General features: G+C 44.3%; 1 protein-coding gene and 1 non-coding gene across 2 annotated transcripts in view; both read left to right on the top strand.

Annotated features, from left to right (window-relative positions):
- Positions 1–18,563, top strand: part of RSPO3 (R-spondin 3) — a 454,727-nt gene that overhangs the window by 20,707 nt on the left and 415,457 nt on the right. The window lies entirely within an intron of this gene.
- TRNAL-CAA (transfer RNA leucine (anticodon CAA)) lies at positions 15,805–15,886 on the top strand. The gene has a single exon. It is a non-coding gene; the product is annotated as a tRNA-Leu (tRNA).

Here is an 18,563-nt window from a genome sequence, read left to right as displayed (position 1 = left end):
CTCGATTATCTTGAGCCAAGATTCTTTGATATGCACTCGCACTTTCCCTTATTTGGGCTTACAATTCTCTGATAACGGGTCTTGGACACCACATCTGGCCTATGGATGGGCTAAATTCTCGAGAGCCATATATTCAGTATTAAACCTCCCCCAACCAAAAAGAATTGAGGTGGTACTGTCCCTGCTTAAAATCTACAGGACACAATGCGTACCAGTCATGACTTATGGGGCTGAAATTTGGGGCAATATAAACTTGAAAAGCATTCAGATCGAAGAGAATAGATTTTGTAGGAGGCTTTTGGGTCTACCAATTTCATCGTCCACCTTTGTATGCCATAATGAGCTGAGAATGTTTTATTTGGAGGATTTTATTAGGTCCCGCCCTGTCCTGTTTTGGCTAAAGGTATGGAAAAACCCAGCAGCCACATTGACGAGGGAAATTTTGACTGATTGCCTAAAATGCGATAAGGGCGGTGACATCCCATGGTTGGCCCAAGTACGGGCAAATTTGATTGCGGTCAATCTTGGCCATATCTTCAATAATCCAGAGCAATTAGATGGAATTGATGGAAAGACTATCCGCAAAATTCTGTATAAACACTATGCAGACCCTCCAGGATATCGCGATTTCGCGATTTCGCGATTTGCCGCGAAATCGGCACTTTTGTAAAAATGCCGCGATTTTTACGAAAGTGCCCGCGAAATCGGCACTTCTGTAGAAATCGCGGCATTTTTACAAAAGCCGCTGCCGCTATATCCTGGTCTCCTGGGGGGTCTGCAAGCAGAAAACGATCTAAATCACAACCGCTTGCTCGGACTTCTCCATATTTGTTGTGCAGCCAGGCAGTGCCCAAAGGATGCGTCAAACGTCATGATTCGGACTTACATGCTCCCTTCAGAACGTACTTCCTTCTCCCTTGAGAGGCACCCCAAAGCCTGTAGGTAAGAGTAGGGCCTATATAAAACGGAAAAAATAAAGACTTAATAATAAATAAATAAAACATGTTGCAGCACGCTGCTGCGCATCTCATTAGCTGTGCTATGGAAAACATTCAGAGGTGCGCGGGCGCCCCCTGACGGCGCAACACAAGAAAGGCCTCGGTTCCTCGGAGGGCTCGCCGCCGCACACAGGTGCATGGAGCAGTGATAAAGGCCGACACTGCAAGGGCGTCCAGGACACCTCAGGGAGGGGGACGAGGGGGAGCCGGGTGGGAGCACCCCGGGAGGCGGCCGGTGCAATGCAGGTGTCAGCAGCAATTACTGCTCCGCGCTTCTGATCAAGGCTCACTGCTGACAGCTTACGCTTTCCATCTGGTATGCCGTCCACGACTGCAGATCACACACTTACTGAGGAGCATTCAACTGAACACTTTAGAAAATAGAGAGAAATGCAGGTTTCTTGGTAAAACTTTCAAATTAAAGCAGGAGTCATTATTTTTAGTGCATGTTTTTTTTGCTAGTAAAAGGCTCTTATGTTATTGATACACCCATCTGGTAACACAACAGGCCTTACCTAGTGTGAACCCCTACTGAGTAGGGGTACTAGATGGCTGGCTCTATGGCACTAGCGCACAACCTCTGCAGTCCTGGGCTTCCCTTACACACAACTATAACTTCCAGAATGCACGGATATCTTACATGGAATTTCCGTTTCCAGAATCTTTTCTTGAATTTATCTCCATCCCTCAATCTTATCTGCTGTATGCAGGTGGGTTTTGTAGATGTTCGGAATTGTGAAGCACACGCTCGAGGGAAACAAAGGGGCAGATTTATGAAGGCCTTGCGTCGCCGGTGCGTCATTTTTAACATGGGAAAAAGTGACGCACCGGCGGCGCAAGGCCTTCATAAATCTGCCCCAAAGTGTCTACATTGTAAAGAAACCAAATATACATAGCTTCATGTTGTTAAATAACAAAAAAACTAAGATATCTGTTTGTTGTAGGAAAAATGGACACATAAAAATGCCGCAAAATTGCCGCTAAATTTCCATGTTTGTGCCGCTAAATTTCCATTTTTGTGCCGCTAAATTTGCTAATCCATGCCGCTATATCCTGGGGGGTCTGACTATGGGGATGTAAGACATGCCCAGGAATCAGCCAAAACATCCGTGAAATTATATATTTTAATGACAGGCGAGGGCGGACCTTTGTTGTGTTCACTCATTAGTTACCTCTTAAAAGATATTACATGCTGGGAGCGAAGCCTTCTTTTCCGTCTTAGATCGGGATCAATAAAGTATTTGTTGAGCTTTCCTATAGGTTACCAACCTAATATTGAGAATTTGGACTGTCCATGTGGTAACCGAGGGAAACAGTCTATGTTACATTTCCTGTTTTTCTGTTCCTTTTATAAAAAATACAGTATGCACCTTTTGATACCGTTTTTTAGGGCAAAGGGCATAACGGATTATATGGTTGCCTATAACATTATTCTCCAGCTCAACGATGATGATATAATATATCGTGCGTGTACTTTCTTGAAAATGGCCATCCGCTCACGCTCTTCCATGAAAAGATGATTGCTGGATTAGGTTGTACCATAAGCATTTATTGGTTTTCGTATTGCTTGCATTTATACTTTGTATTATGCACATTAGCACTTTTATTTAATGCTGCTAATTGTAACCTATCTGGGATTTAATGATCTGCTCATTTGCAACTGCTCTTCTGTGAAACTTTGCACTTTGCACATTGTCACTTTAACACCGCTGACGATATCAAAGATACAGATAATTTGGCATATTTTTAACTGAATTTTTAACGCCGAGCTCTATTTTTAATGATGATGGTCTATGTTTGAGATTATGTGTAATGTTTGTACTTTTATGGATAATGCACATCCGAATAAAGATTATTCTATTCTATTCTATTCTGACGACCTCTTCTGCGACACAATTGAGTCCAATGAGAGTATCTTCTCGGCCAACTGGATCTCATGCACTAATAGAGACTCTGCCCTCAATAAGAAGGCATCAAGGGTCCCCTTTACACTTCCCCACCATGGAATCTTCGTCTTCCGCTTACTCATCCCACCAGATAACTGATTTGGCTGACCTAATAGAAAGGGGACAGTCCAGAGCCTTAAAAGAAACTGGGTGAATTCTGTCCCAGGCCCTCTGAATTTTCCCGGGTCTAAAAATGTCCGAACAGACCTATGGTCAACACCAAACGATAATAAGACAAGGGACAGCAATTAGACACCTTTGCCTTGTCCTCACCTCCTCTTCCAGTAAGCGGCAAGTAAGTAGCCGTGCAACAAGGCAGTCATTCAGAGTTCTGGAGATGTTAGAGGGGTGGCCCAACCCAGCCTCTTCCGGACACTGACTGGTGGGGACGGGCCCGCCCTTGGCCCGGGCTTTTCCCCCTGGCATTGCCCGCGCGCGTCCAATGCTGCGGGAGCCCTTGCGTGTTTAAAAGCTGTCTCCTGATGCTTCCCTGTGACGCTGGGAAGATGCGCCACGCAGGGAACGCCGGGAAATGTAATTTGGGGCGTCTGGTGACAAGAGCAGCACTCGTGCAGCATGGAACAGGAAAAATCGTAGCAGTCCCCTCCGACCGTCAGCAGCCACACCGCAATGGCAGGTAGGATCTGGCAAATATTTCAACAACCCCCGCTGCGGGAGCCCTTGCGCGGTTAAAAGCTGCCTCCTGACGCTTCCCTGTGACGTTGGGAAGACGCGTCACTCAGGGAACGCCAGGAATTGTAGTTCGGGGCGTCTGGTGGAAAGAGCAGCACTTGTGCAGTGAGGAATAGGGAAAATCGTAGCGGTCCCCTCCGACCATTAGCAGCCACACCACAATGGCAGGTAGTTTCTGGCAAAGATTTCACCAACCCCAACATTGATATCATTTTGTTACTTCCATTTCATAAGTTGTAGTCCTAATTTTTCCACAGTGACTCTTTACCGGTATCAAGGAGCTGCATGCAAACTGTAAGTCATAGGTTTAGTTCCTTATTGTATTTTTCTCAATCTTGTGTTAATCTAAGATTGCAAAGAAGGACTTCTCTGGGAATTGATAGAGTCTTGTCAGTAGAGGCAACCCTAATCACTGCATTACATTTTATATCCAGACTTTGTATTCTCCCAACCGTTCACTCTTAACATATAATGTTTACAAGTATGGAAGATATGTGATTTCTACACCTTACAATCCCAGTGTCTTAAGTAACATTTTTTGTAGTTTGATTTAAACAATGTATGATTTATTGTGTCTCTGTGTGTAATGTAAAGTTCTCTGACACTTCACATTTGGAGGAGTAGCACTATAAAATAACTAAGTAAAAAATAAATTAATAGGTGTAATTTAAAATATTATAAGTGCAACTACTCATACACACAGATAAGTGTTGTATTCTTATAGGGCACACACATCTTTCACAGAGGGGGATTGAACAAAGTTAAAAACCTACCTCCCAGTCATAGTTTCTCGAAAGTACTTGTGAAATTATAAGCTATGTGCCTTCGTTTCCTTCCACTTTAATGGCATCTAGGTGTTAGGCGCTAGGTGGATCCTAGCCAGGATGATACATAAACAAAAGAAGAGTTGATGTTACTTTGCAATCAGGCCTTTGTTTGTGCCAGACTGAAAGTAAGAATATAAAAGACTCTCACTTCCTGCCAGTTAGTGGACCGAACGGAATGCAAACAATGTGCAGGTGCTGCTGAATTATGTCCCAGCGGGGGAAAATAACACCGGAACAAATTCAGCTTATTTCCCAGTGTGGTGTTGGGTTCAAATCAGGCCTACATACTCTGCTAAACTCTCGAACACCTTAGTATAGAAGTTGGCACGGACACTGGAAAAGGTAAAAGACACGTTTATTAAGACCCCATGGGGTGGTGATACATTCCTACAGCACCCTTCGGCAATGTAAGAAGTAGCACACCGAACATTGGTGCGCGACCTCTTTTATATGGTTTAATAGTAATAAAAAAGATAGGCGGTTACAAGTTACACATTTTAGGTACATATAAGGTCATTTTTGGAACACAGCCAACGTGTGGGAGGAGCTTCAACAGCGCTGGTCAGTTAGTGTGAACATTCCTAAAGAGTGACCAATTGGTGCGTAATGCGCATGTGCGCTTGACCAGTACTAAAAATAGCCTGTTGCCGAGCAGACTAGTGACCATGGGTATCGAGAAAGGACGAAAGGGCACACTGACCACGAGGCAGCGTGTTCATAGGAAACGGAAGTCAGAGGGATTCAAAATGGCCCCCGTTCGTTTTGGTCAAGTTAACAGAAAAGACCGTGTAGCTGTGCTAAACGCTAACTCAGGAGCTGCCAAAACACGACAGACGGCCCTTTTAGCGTTTAGCAAAAGCTACCTCATAGTGGACATAGTCAGAATGTTCATCCTCAATGTTAATAGCCATTATTTTCAATACTTCATCATTGATCAGTTTCTCTTGCTTAACAATAGCTCGTTTGGACGGAATACAGGCTGTGATACATACAGAACATAATGTAGGGCCACATTGAATACATAGACAAAGAAAAAATAGTATTCCAATAAAAACACAGAGAATCGTTAATAATTTCCAACCCCAAGTACTAAGCAGGGTCCAGAACCAACCAGAAAAGGTCCATGTTCCATTTTCTGGGTGGATCTCAGCAGCTATCTTATGTAATTTTGTAATTGAATCATATACAGAAGGTGAGTTATCTGGTACGTACACGCAACAACTACTTCCGATGACGCGGCATGCTCCACCCCTATCAGCTAGTATCACATCTAGAACCATTCGATTCTGGAGCGCTACAATTCTGGTAATTTGTAATTCCTCAGTAATATTCCCTAAAGCAGAGGCAGTTTCGTTAGCGACGGCTTCCACTACACGTGTAAGCCGCCTTATCTTCCTGCTATTCAGTGCAGCTCCTACAAATGAAAATAACCCCAAATTAAAATCTACATATTGTTGTAAAGTGGTATCAGTCTGGTCTATTTCATCAAGATCTAGTGCTCGTTTCACTCTATTCAATATGAAATCATGGTACAAAACATAATCATTGTGATACATGGGAGGAGCAATAAACACAGGTGGTAATACAAACGCTATATAACACGTTCCCAACCATCCCAATGGTAGACGATGGTATCCCTTATTTCCACAAACGAAATATGTGTTATGTGAAGCTACAAATGCAATTCCAGTCGGTGTATCAAAGGTAAGTGTAATATTACATTCACTGCGGCCTACAGGGATTGTACCTTTATTTCTAATACACAAATCTGCTTTTGTATCGATAACGGTTATTATATGCGAGTTCGTCACATTTATAAGTCTTTGATTCGTATATACACGAGGTGTAGAAACATTGTCCGGACGATATTCTTCCCATTCGAATTTAGTTCCTTCAGCGTGTGGATAGCCATCTTTATCGTTATAGCATATTTTATTCAACCGAAAAAGTAATCCACCTTTCGTCGGCCATCGCAGAGTAAAAAGAAGAGTGTACCAAGCATGACAAGAACCATTATGAGAAAACGGGAGAGGAATGAGTGGTCTTCCTCCCTTCTTCTGGTGTCCGGGCAACATTCCACATACCCAACAATTGGACGTATTGGTCATGTTATGAGTATGATGCAAAATTTTAATAAAACTGTTATTCAAATAAGTCTGCCTATGCCTTTCTTCGTGAAAAGGCAGAGTGAAATGAAAATGTTCAGACGGACTTGGAGTGGTGGGCAGTAAATGTTCTCGTACAGGAAACAACAGTTCTATAGTCCAAGCTAATACTGCGATCACCACTATGGTCAAGACAAACAAAACAACACCAAGAATTCTCCTCTTTCGTGTCGAAGGAGATGCCATAGTTCATAAAACAATACTCTTTAAAAACAACACTAAGCGGGAAAAATAAAAACGATGGTTCTGAACCGAGGCTGCCGTTGATTTGTTCTCCGGGATTCAAGACGGGTGTCGCTACACTGGGCAGAACTGATCCCCCCCCCTTGATATTCCCGGCTTCCGTTTCACAAACCTCAGAGCGGTCACCAACCAGTTTCAAAAAGAGCACAAAAGAAATCTTATTTCCTGGGGCGTAGATTATATTTCACTTTATCAGAAACAACGTGGTCCGGGAAGGCTCCCTCCAATTCATCAGGCGTGACAGCTGGGCTCTTTTCTGTATCCAAAATCTTTCTGTAGTCGGATAGCACCACAGGGCTCACCAGATCCGGAGAGACACGTCGGCAGTGCGTAGAATGTATCCACCGCTTCTTGTTGGTGACTCTCACAGCAGTTCGCGTAGCCAGCAGCACTTGCTCAGGGCCATGCCATCTCGGTTCCAAACTGCTGGATCGCTCAAAGACTTTGACCATCACGTGGTCCCCAGGGCGGAGATCGTGAGCCTCACCAGTGGAGTTATCAGGGAGCGCCTCTCGAACCTGTTGATGAATAGAAAGCAAATCATTTGTTAATCGTGCCAGATAATCGTTCATCATTATACAAGGCATATCATGTATCAAACGAGGTTTCGGAACTCCCCAGATATTCATAGGCCTTCCAAACACCACTTCATAGGGTGTGAGGCCAGACCGAGAATGGGGCACTGATCTAATGGACAGCAATGCCAGAGGCAAAGCGTCCAGCCATTTCAGAGATGTCGATGCCACTATCTTTGCTAGCTTCAGCTTCAGAGTTGCATTGTATCTCTCTACTAAACCTGCCGATTGCGGATGAAAGACAGCATGGAATCTTTGTTTGATTCCCAATCCTTTCAGGACATATTCCACTACTTTTCCAATGAAATGAGGGCCATTATCACTCCACATAAGTTTACAAACACCATAGCGCGGGAAGTACTCCTTGAGTAGCACCTTAGCTGTTGTCAATGCTGTATTGTCTTTCGTAGGGTAAGCCTCAATCCATTTGCTGAAGGCACACACCACCACTAGGACATACTTGAGATTATTACAGCGTTCCAGCTGGATGTAATCCATTTGCAATACTTCGAATGGTGCAGTAGGTGGAACAAACCCACCTTTAGGAGTATGAGTCCCTTGTCCAGGATTGTGCTGCAAACATATCAGACAGGTCTGCACTACTCTCTTAGCCGTGCTAGCAATGTCAGCATTGTCCCAAACTCGTGTAAGCAATTTAGTAATTGCGAGAGCTCCAATGTGTGCCAGTCCATGTGTCATTTGCACCATTGTTTGTAAATAGGCCATGGGTAGTTTCCATCTCTCCATATCTTTACTACGCCAGCAACCCTCATCATCCAATACTCCCTCGGTGGCCCATTTCACAAGTTCTGCCTCTGATGCTGACTTCTGTATATCGAGTATTTCTTCTCTAGCATCATGCCACCGCTCAGCTTGTGACTTCACCACATACATGGGGAAATTATTTTGCAGCATAGCGGTCTCTCTCGCAATGCGGTCTGCAAAAGCATTGCCCTGTCCTATTTTGTCCGTCACCTTTTTATGTGCACTGCACTTGACTATTGCAACTTTCTTTGGGCATAACAGTGCATTCAGGAGATCGCGTACCAATTCTCCATGCATGATGTGTACTCCGTGTGAAGTCAGGAATCCTCGTTCCTTCCAAAGTAGGCCAAAATCATGCACTACTCCAAAAGCGTAACGACTATCCGTGTAAATGTTCACACACAGTCCAGCACTTAACTCACATGCCTTCGTTAAGGCTATCAACTCAGCCGCTTGAGCTGATTTTTGGGGTATCCGTGCTGCTTCTACCACAGTCTTAAGTGTCGTGATCGCATAGGCTGCGGAAGTCGTACCATCTGGTAACCTCACACATGACCCATCAACCCACAGTTCCCCATCTACATCTGGAAATGGCGCATCCTGTAAATCGATACGACCCTTTGTCTGTTCCTCAGTCAGAAAAACACAATCATGTTGTTCTTCCTTCTGGGTCTCAGCAACAGGATCCGGCAATAAAGTAGCAGGATTTAGTTTTGCACATCGTTTTAGTGTGATGTGCGGCGCCAACAACGTTAGCTCATATCCTGTCAGACGGGCACTAGTTAGATGCTGTGTTTTCGTTTGATTCAGTAACGCATCTACTGCATGGGGAACTAGCACCAACAATTTGTGTGACAAAACTATTCCCTCACTTTGTCGTATCGCTACTGCTGTTGCTGCAACTGCTCGAAAACATCCAGGCAATCCTCGAGCCACAGGGTCGAGTACCGCCGAGAAGTATGCACAAGGTCTCTGTTTGTCTCCGTGTGTCTGCACTAACATTGACAATGCGCACCCATCTTTCTCGTGTACATATAATGTAAAGATCTTCGTGTAATCAGGTGTACCTAACACTGGTGCAGAACAAAGAGCTTGTCTCAATTGTTCAAAAGCATTCTGACATTCATCCGTCCATTCAATGGGAATCGGTGTATCTTTAGACAACAATGCTAACAATGGTTTAACGATATGTGAAAAACCCAATATCCATTGCCTACAAAAAGACGTCAAACCTATAAAGGCGCGAACATCCTTCTGAGTGCGAGGGACTGGAGTATCTAGGATTGCTTGAATTCGATCTGGTGTCAATGCACGGCCCTCCTTAGACAAAAGATGACCGAGGTAGGTCACCTTTGGTCTACAATATTGTAGTTTTTTCTTCGAGACTTTATGATTATGCTTAGCCAGGAAGGAAAGCAAGGAAAAGGTACTCTTCTCACATTGTTCTGGTGTGTCTGCAGCAAGTAAGATATCGTCTACATATTGAATGAGAACCACTCCCTCTTGTAAGTCAAAGGAATCAAGCTGTCTTTTTAATGCCTGACTATAAATGCTAGGACTTTCAGTATAGCCTTGAGGAACTCGACAGAATCTGTACGATTTATTATTTAATGTAAAACCGAATAGATATCGACTGTCAGGATGTACAGGGATCGAAAAGAAGGCGTTCTTCAAATCAATGACTGTAAAAGTAGTTGCCGTCGGTGGAACCAACGTAAGCAATGTGGTGATGTCAGATACCACTGGATACTGAGGCACTACTATCTTGTTTATTTCCCTCAAATCAATAATGAAACGGTAAACCTTAGCATCTGTATCTCTCTTAAGGATCGGTAAAATTGGACTATTGCAAACATTGTAAGGAACTTCCTCGACTACTCCTGCCGAAATCAAATCATTTACAATGTGTATTAAAGCAAGTTCACCTTCTCTAGAAATCTTATATTGCGGGACACGTGGTAGAGATACTCCCTCCTTTACAGTAATACGCACTGGAGGAATTATCATTCGTCCTACATCCGTGTCAGAAGTGGCCCACAACGTTTTTGGTAAGGAGGCCAATACTTCAGATTCATGGAGAAAACACACTCGCTCAAAGTCTGGGTAATTCTCATTCAACACAACTCGCACTCCTTCTGGGGCACAGCGAATAGTAGCTCGAAAGTGTTTTAACATGTCGAGTCCCATAATATTATCTGGTGTATTTGGAGACAACAAAAAAGGACATGGGGCAGCAAATTTATCGACATGGAATGTAACTGGTTGAGACAATGGGCTAGAAGTAGGCGTTCCATCGAACCCTATAGCTGTAATTACCTCGCCAGACAGGGGAGCCCTTGGAACCAAGTGTTTGGACAAAGCGCTACGAGTAGCTCCTGTATCGACCAGAAATTGATCAGTAGAACCCAAAACATGTGCTTCTATGTATGGACCCCTCTGATCAACTGGTACCTCAATCGATTCCACACCCCATCCTACGCAATCCTATGCGTAATGCTCATCCCGTGCTTCAGCAGGACCACCCTCATTTATCTGATATTGATTGCGGTTATCAAACGTATTATAATCTGACTGACCACGACCCCTTGCTCCATATCCTCCACGATCATTCGTGCCATAACCTCCTCTTGTCCCTCCATAATAACTTCTAGACCTTCCACTTCCTCGTCCCCTCAAATTACGCTGTTCTCGAAACACCGGACAGTCTGCAATCCAATGCCCAAACTGTTTGCAGTATGCACATTGATTCACAGAAATGTCAGAACGAGGGGGAGGAGTATTACTGTACGATCCTCGTCCCCCTCTATTGTTCCCTCTCGTAGCCTGAACCTGAGCTAACATTACCTTCGTTTTCAATTCCTTCGCCTTCTTTTCACTACTTTCTTTCGCCTCCAATTCCTGTCTTTCATAATATTGAGCCATAGTCAATAAAGAAGCAGGGGTTGCTGTGGTCCATGAACTTTCACTCGCTTTTAATCGTTTCGCAATCTCCGGTAGGAGATTAGCCACATACTTATCAACGAATAAATGCCTGCCAGTATCTTCTGTCAATAATTGACCACTGTAATCATGGAACGCTTCCTCGAAGCGAGAGAAAAAATCGGAAACTGATTCATCCGTTTTCTGCTTACAAGAGGCTAATATAGTCCAATCAATCTTTTTAGCGGGAGCAAGAGTCTTTAATTTTGTTAGTATGGCCCCTGGAAGGTCTAATATTAATTGACACGGCTTACATGCTGGTTCTCTATCTAAATCAGCCTGAACAAGATCTTTCCAAGTGGCCCCGAGGGTCGTGAGGTCATCAAACCTACGAATCACTCTCCACATATCAGGGGGCAATATCAACCCGAAAAATAGATCAATATCAACTAACGTCATGATACATGAAGAAATTGCACTTTCAACATTTTCATAAAAAGCCGCAGGGTTTTTACGGGGATCAGGTAAAGCATTCTTAAGCGCCATGACATCTGCTCTATTCCAAGGCGTATAAACCCAATTATATACAAAATACCCTTTCGCATCTTTAGAACTTTTATCATCATCTGTGCCATCCCCTTTATGAGGGACATATAAAGGCGCAGCTTCTCGCATGGGTCTAACATTAATCGCAGCGATCTTATCTGTTTCAAAAATAGGGCATTCTTTGGATATCCCCGTCGCTCCGGACGCAGACGAATTCTTCGACGTTCCCAACTCCCGTAGTCGTATCGCCTCATTTCGTAGTTGAATCAAACGCTTGAAGAAATCGTCCGCATCTGAAAGAACAAAAAGACCTTTACGAAAATTCTCACGGCCCTCGGATATCTCCTTGGGTTCTAACTCGAGAGAATATTTTCTATACCGCTCAACAACTTCATCTCCAAAATGATCTAAAAAATACAGTCGTTCCTTATCAGGCCACTGTTCCATTTTTACAGCAATGTCAGAAACAGTAACAGTATTAATATTTAGCTTTCGTGCCAACGAACGTAATTCCGCAGTTCGTTCCGCATGTAACCTGGTACGCTGTGTTCGATCACTATCCTCGTCTGATCCCTCGCTCGGAGCCGTGGGTGCGACGTACGGAGGCGGACAACGATCTAGTAATGAAAAATCATCCGTTTCATTAGTAAGGACTGGATAGAGAGGACGCCTGATAGGGAATTGACCATTAACCTGTAAATTACGTTCTCGTCTCTCCCTCTCTTTCTTTTCCTGTAATTCCTTCTCCTGTAGCTGTAAAGCTTTGTCATGTGCAGCCTTCCGCTGCACTTTCTCCGCCAAGGCTTCCTCACGCTTCACTCGTTCACGCACCTCTTTCTCCCACATACGCACACAATCAAACATATCTTGTCTAGACCTTCGCTGAAACAAACACTGCTCTACATACTGTACCTTTCGAAGGTCAAACGACCCATATAGTGGCCACTGTAATTCACGATCAGTTTTAGTATACTTATGCCATAATGTACTATACATTATTGGTGGAATACCGAATTTGACATACATTTCACGATTTGGAGTCCCCTCTGGGGGAGCCGGCTGTTTTGCACTTAATCGATAATTGGTACCATTTTCAGAACAGCACATCCTACGGAGTGTGCTAAAAACAGGCATGTTTCAAAAAGTACCACGAAAACGTGATACTACAAAAATGCCACCTAACACGGTGCACTGTTCAAATCAAATAAATCAGAGAAATATCCCTACATGCCTGCCTATGTGAGGTGCACTTCACATATTCAAATTCAAATTCAAAGATTCAAAAACGTTAGCTAACAAATTCAAATTCAAATTCAAAGTTTCAAAAAGCCACAGTAAGTGTCAGTAGACTACTTCACCACTCAAAAGCTTACCAAATATTTTCAAACGTCCAAAGTCCAACTGCCAAGTTCTGTGGTCAAATCAGCCAAAACGGCACATCACGACAATCCAAGATCAGAATCTCAGTCGAGGACCGGCGCCACCTGGAAGGTCAGATCGGAAGGAAGGGAAAGCACACCGTGGGTGCCGGGACTCGGGTCACTCAATGGCAGCGATCGCGTCCATGGCGAGTTTCCTAACCTTCGTCACGACCTCTCCTTCGGGCATCCAAGTCGCCGATGAGTCCCTTCGTGGTCGCCAATTGTGGTGTTGGGTTCAAATCAGGCCTACATACTCTGCTAAACTCTCGAACACCTTAGTATAGAAGTTGGCACGGACACTGGAAAAGGTAAAAGACACGTTTATTAAGACCCCATGGGGTGGTGATACATTCCTACAGCACCCTTCGGCAATGTAAGAAGTAGCACACCGAACATTGGTGCGCGACCTCTTTTATATGGTTTAATAGTAATAAAAAAGATAGGCGGTTACAAGTTACACATTTTAGGTACATATAAGGTCATTTTTGGAACACAGCCAACGTGTGGGAGGAGCTTCAACAGCGCTGGTCAGTTAGTGTGAACATTCCTAAAGAGTGACCAATTGGTGCGTAATGCGCATGTGCGCTTGACCAGTACTAAAAATAGCCTGTTGCCGAGCAGACTAGTGACCATGGGTATCGAGAAAGGACGAAAGGGCACACTGACCACGAGGCAGCGTGTTCATAGGAAACGGAAGTCAGAGGGATTCAAAATGGCCCCCGTTCGTTTTGGTCAAGTTAACAGAAAAGACCGTGTAGCTGTGCTAAACGCTAACTCAGGAGCTGCCAAAACACGACACCAGGGTTGGCCAGATCCCAGATCCGGCACAGAATTGGCTCCTCGAACCGGGAACCATGCGATCCCCCAACTTTTTAACACTGCTTCCCACACTGTAATGAAGCCTTTTCTGAAATTCTCAGCCTATCACCGCTTGGTATGCTACACAATGACATCACCAATTAGTGCATAGTCAAAGTTTACCCTAGGTACCCGTGACCATTTTACAGATATCCAGTCAGTCACATCATTTGGCATATTAAACAACATACCCAGTGGGATTTAACACATGACTTAATTGAGCAGCAAGAGACCTATTCACAAAAGTGAATCTGGTCCTAGATTTATATTTAAGACTACATGTACCATATTTTCACCTGCCTGAAATTCATAAAGGGTTTCCTGGCAGGTATAATCGTATTTACATGTCAGACATGTCCATCACGAGTGTAGAGTTCTCTGCACCCATGAATTCCACTTAAGCAGTGGGAAGTAAGTATTCCAAGGATAGCTAGCCATGTAAGTTTGTAAGAGCCAACACAATTAAACATGTGTCAGCACTCACAAACTCCTTTCCTTCCCGTTTCCGCCCTAGAAAGTGCCATAATTTTACTCCAGTTAGAGTCTGGTGTAAATTCCTTTCCAGGGAGGGAAGGAGCATTGATCACCTTCAGATTTGGAGGGGGGGGGTTGCAGTGAAAGGGGTGCAAACAGTTCCAAAATAGCAGATTAAGAAAGTTGAAAAATCGGTAAGTTCAGTTGTGGAATCAGAGTTAACTAACAAAAATGAAATTAGATTTTCATTGCAAACTGATGATTAACTTTAATGCTTTATGGGGGACCAACAATAGAAATGGATAGTACGAATCCACCATTACCCCCAATAGTAGCAAAACAAGAATCAAATGTTGTCCCAAAATAGATGGATGTGCGCCCCAAACAACATTTAACATATGTACCCACAATAATTTGCGCTACAACAGATGTATTCATGAGGCTTTGGAAAGAACAGTGTGAAACAAGTCACATACGTTTTTAGGTCTTGCCTACGCAGCGGGCATGCGCTGCATAGGAGAACCTTTAGCCGTCGTTCTGCCCTTTTTCGAAGCACATATTTGTGCTTCTGGCAGCATTCACCTTGCGGGAGCAAGCAGGGGCGCGACACAAGTACAAGTATGTGCTTCGAAAAAGAGCAGACTGCGCACGCAAGCACGCACACACCACTTCCGGGCCAGCAAACACATGATTGCAGTACTCCTCCCCTGCCGCGGCTCCTCTCTGTGTCCTTCTCCCCCACATGCATCCTTTCTGTGCCTCCCCCTCCCTTTTTCTCCCCCCCCGCTCTTGGTTCTTAACCTCGCTCTCTACCCTCCTGTCACCAGAATTTCCCTCTTCCCTCACGTTCTCTCACCCTTTTTCTCCATCTTTTTTCTTTCTTCTTTGCTCCCCCTCACTTTCTCTCCCTTATGTTCCATTTTCTATGTTTCTTTGCTCCCACCCCGTGTTCTCTCTTTTGCCTCCTCCTCTCTCGATCACAAATGTATAAGTAGAGGCTGTTAGGATATAGTTAGAGTTAAATGTATACCTGGGGCTGTTGCAGTCACAGTGCTGTGTGTGCTATGCAGTACATGTGGTTGTAATCTGGCAGTTACTGGCCCCAGTGGGCTGCTGATTACAATGTTCACCACATAAATACAGACTATTAGGGTAACAGCATGCAGTGTTTGTAAACTTTTGCTTCTGCGGCTACCACGTACTGTGTCTATTTGCCTTACGGCGTTGTGTGTCTGTGTACGTGAGATCCTACTGTCACATGTGCAGTGTATAGCATGATGTGCCAGACTTCAGGTCAATGAACATATACAGCAATACGGGATATCACTGTGTCTCTGAGCACGTATATAACAACAGTGATGCTGTTCTCAAAGCGCTGCGATGACTGAGTGGTTAAGGAGTTGGACTCAAAATCCAACGGGGTTTTCCCATGCAGGTTCAAATCCTGCTCGCAGCAGGACTCACTTTTGTATGAACATGGTTCAGTTCATCTGAGTAAATCTTTAGTTCATGGAGATAAAGGGCAATTATACAATTCAGATTAAAACATTCAGACAATTTCCACACAAGGACGTATTTGAGGGAGCGGGTGGGCTCAGGGTGCTGCTGAACTGTTAGTGGCTAATCTTGTCTACTTCCGGGGTCACTAACAGATGCAAATAACTGCAATTGTTATGAAGCGGGCCTGTTCAGGCAATTGAACTGTTTTTGACTGCTTTAACAGGCTCTTTTACTAAGCCGCTATAAAGGGAGATGAGGGATAAAAGTGAGGTTGACGGGATTACCGAACAGCATCTATGCTCTGCAACAGACTTTGAGTGATGTATACTAGGTGTATTAGTGGACTGCAAATTATTGTATTTAATTATTGGCTGGAAGCATGTGACTTATGGCAACAATCGCACTGCTGGTATATTCTCCGCGCCTGCGTTGCTTTTTATCACTAGCATTTTACTTGTGATTATCTGGCTTGAATTAAAGTGACTTGAAACACTATTGTTTTGTGTCTGAACCTAAACCAATAGGCAGAAGTAAAATTGAATAGTACCCTAATTGCCATACTTTTTTAGATTTCACAAGACAGACCCTTTGTTATCTTCTAGTGGACTTGGATGCCGCCCTTTGATTACCATTAGTCGGTTTTAGTGTCACTGTCCTATGCTTGCTTCTTCTTTGCCAGTTTCCATAGGCTTCCTTCCTCCTCATCTGTTTGTGAAATTCTTCATGTGTTCTTCCACTGCTAACTCTTTCAAGGCACTGCTTTTTTTCTTTACCGTCTTTACAAGAATGTGGGCGTTTTTCAGCTGTCTCCATAGTGTATTTCTTCCCCCTCTGTTTTCCTCATCATCCCTCCCACCCACTCTGCATTGTCCATGTACTTGTTAGTTTGCTTAACGCAGCCACTCCAGCCCATCCTCTATGGTCTGCCTGCTACCCCCAGCTCCCAACCGCTCGCTCGCCCACTCCTTCCACTCCCTTTTTATTGTCTGCTTGCTTGTACCAGCCTCTCCCACCCACTCTCTATTGTACATGTGCTTGCCCCAAGCCTATCCTTCATTGTCCATGTACTTGCCCCCACCACTCCCGTCCATCCTCTGATGTATGTGTGCATGCCCCACCTGTCCCGTCCATCCTCTGATGTCCATGTGCTTACCCTCACCCCTCCCGTCCACCCTCTAATGTCCGTGTGCATGCCCCAAGCCCTCCCACCCTCCCTTGCCTGTGTATTCCCCAGCCCTTCCTGCCCATTCTCCATTGTCCTCTCCCTCCATCCACATCTGTCTCTCCCTTTCTTTGCATTGCCCCGTCCACCAGACGTCTTTTAAAACAAGCATTGGCATAGCCAATAGGTCTCGCCTTTGGGATCTGCTGCATAACTAAATACTTATAAGGTCCCAAAGGCGAGATTTATTGGCTATGCCTATGCTTGTTTTATATGTGATGTGGTTACTCTTTATGAAAATATTTCCCATGAAGAAAGAAGAGATGTTAAAGAGATGTTGATGATCCCATGACTGTTTGCGAAATTGGTGGTCTAGCCCCTAGCCTAACGACAGAAGGTGGAATACATTCCATCTCTGACCTAAGGATCCTAGTATGGAATGTGGCCGGGATTTTAAAATTGCAATCAGACCCAGACTGGTGTAGTTTTGTAGACACATTCGATGTTTCAGGAAACTTGGAGTCTTGTCACCCCTTATAGAAGCGTTTTTTCCGCTTACGCTATTGAAGTGATTAGGAAAGATCAGGGTAGACCCTCAGGGGGCCTCGCAGTCTGGGTAAGAAATACACTGGGGTCCAAAGTTAAGCTCCTCCAAGTCGACTCTCAGGATATCCTGGCCATGGAACTGACTCTTTTTGGCGGATGGAGAGTCAGAATTTTTAACCTCTATAATAGAGTTGACCGTGCCTCAGAGGAAACAAACACTATCCAAATACAAGATAACACTCTAGCCAAATATCTCGATAGTGCCCCTGTATTGGTGCAGGGGATTTCAATTGTACTTTTGAACCCCTTGCTTCCACCCGCCAGATCTCACTGAGGATTGGGATCGTGAGTGGTCAATACCCCCTCTAGACCTTCCACAGGTAAAGTGGATGAAGAGAGGTGGTCAGGTGCTCGCACTAGAGGAAACACAGATAGCAATCACATCCTGTGTACCAGCACGCGCCCCAGGCCCAGATAGAATTCCCAATGACCTGTATAGAGAGGACAAAATGCTATGCGGCTCGTATATAAATTTGATCACAAACTTTATTCTGTCTGGTGCTCCCATCCCACCATCTTGGCACATCACAGAAATAGTGCCCATCTACAAAAAAGTGGACAGATCAAAGCCAATGAGTTATAGGCCGATTAGCCTTATTGACTCTCTCCATAAAATCTTTTGTAAACAGGTCCTACAGGATTGGATGATGGAGTACCAAGTACTGAGTGGCTTCCAAGCGGGTTTTCGTACCAAAGTAAGCACTTTGGATCAGGTTTTCTGCTTTACTTGTACCTACTGGAAGGAAGTAGTTGTTAAGGGGGGCAAATTATAAGTGGCCTTTGTTGATCTGCGCACTGCATTTGTTCTTGTCCCACGTGCCAGACTATGGGGGTGCTAAAAGAGATGGGCCTACCTACTAATCTT

Source organism: Lissotriton helveticus, chromosome 6, assembly GCF_964261635.1.
Source record: "Lissotriton helveticus chromosome 6, aLisHel1.1, whole genome shotgun sequence".
NCBI lineage: Eukaryota > Metazoa > Chordata > Amphibia > Caudata > Salamandridae > Lissotriton > Lissotriton helveticus.
Note: the sequence above shows the minus strand (reverse complement) of the source record. Positions and strands in the feature narration are given on the sequence as shown.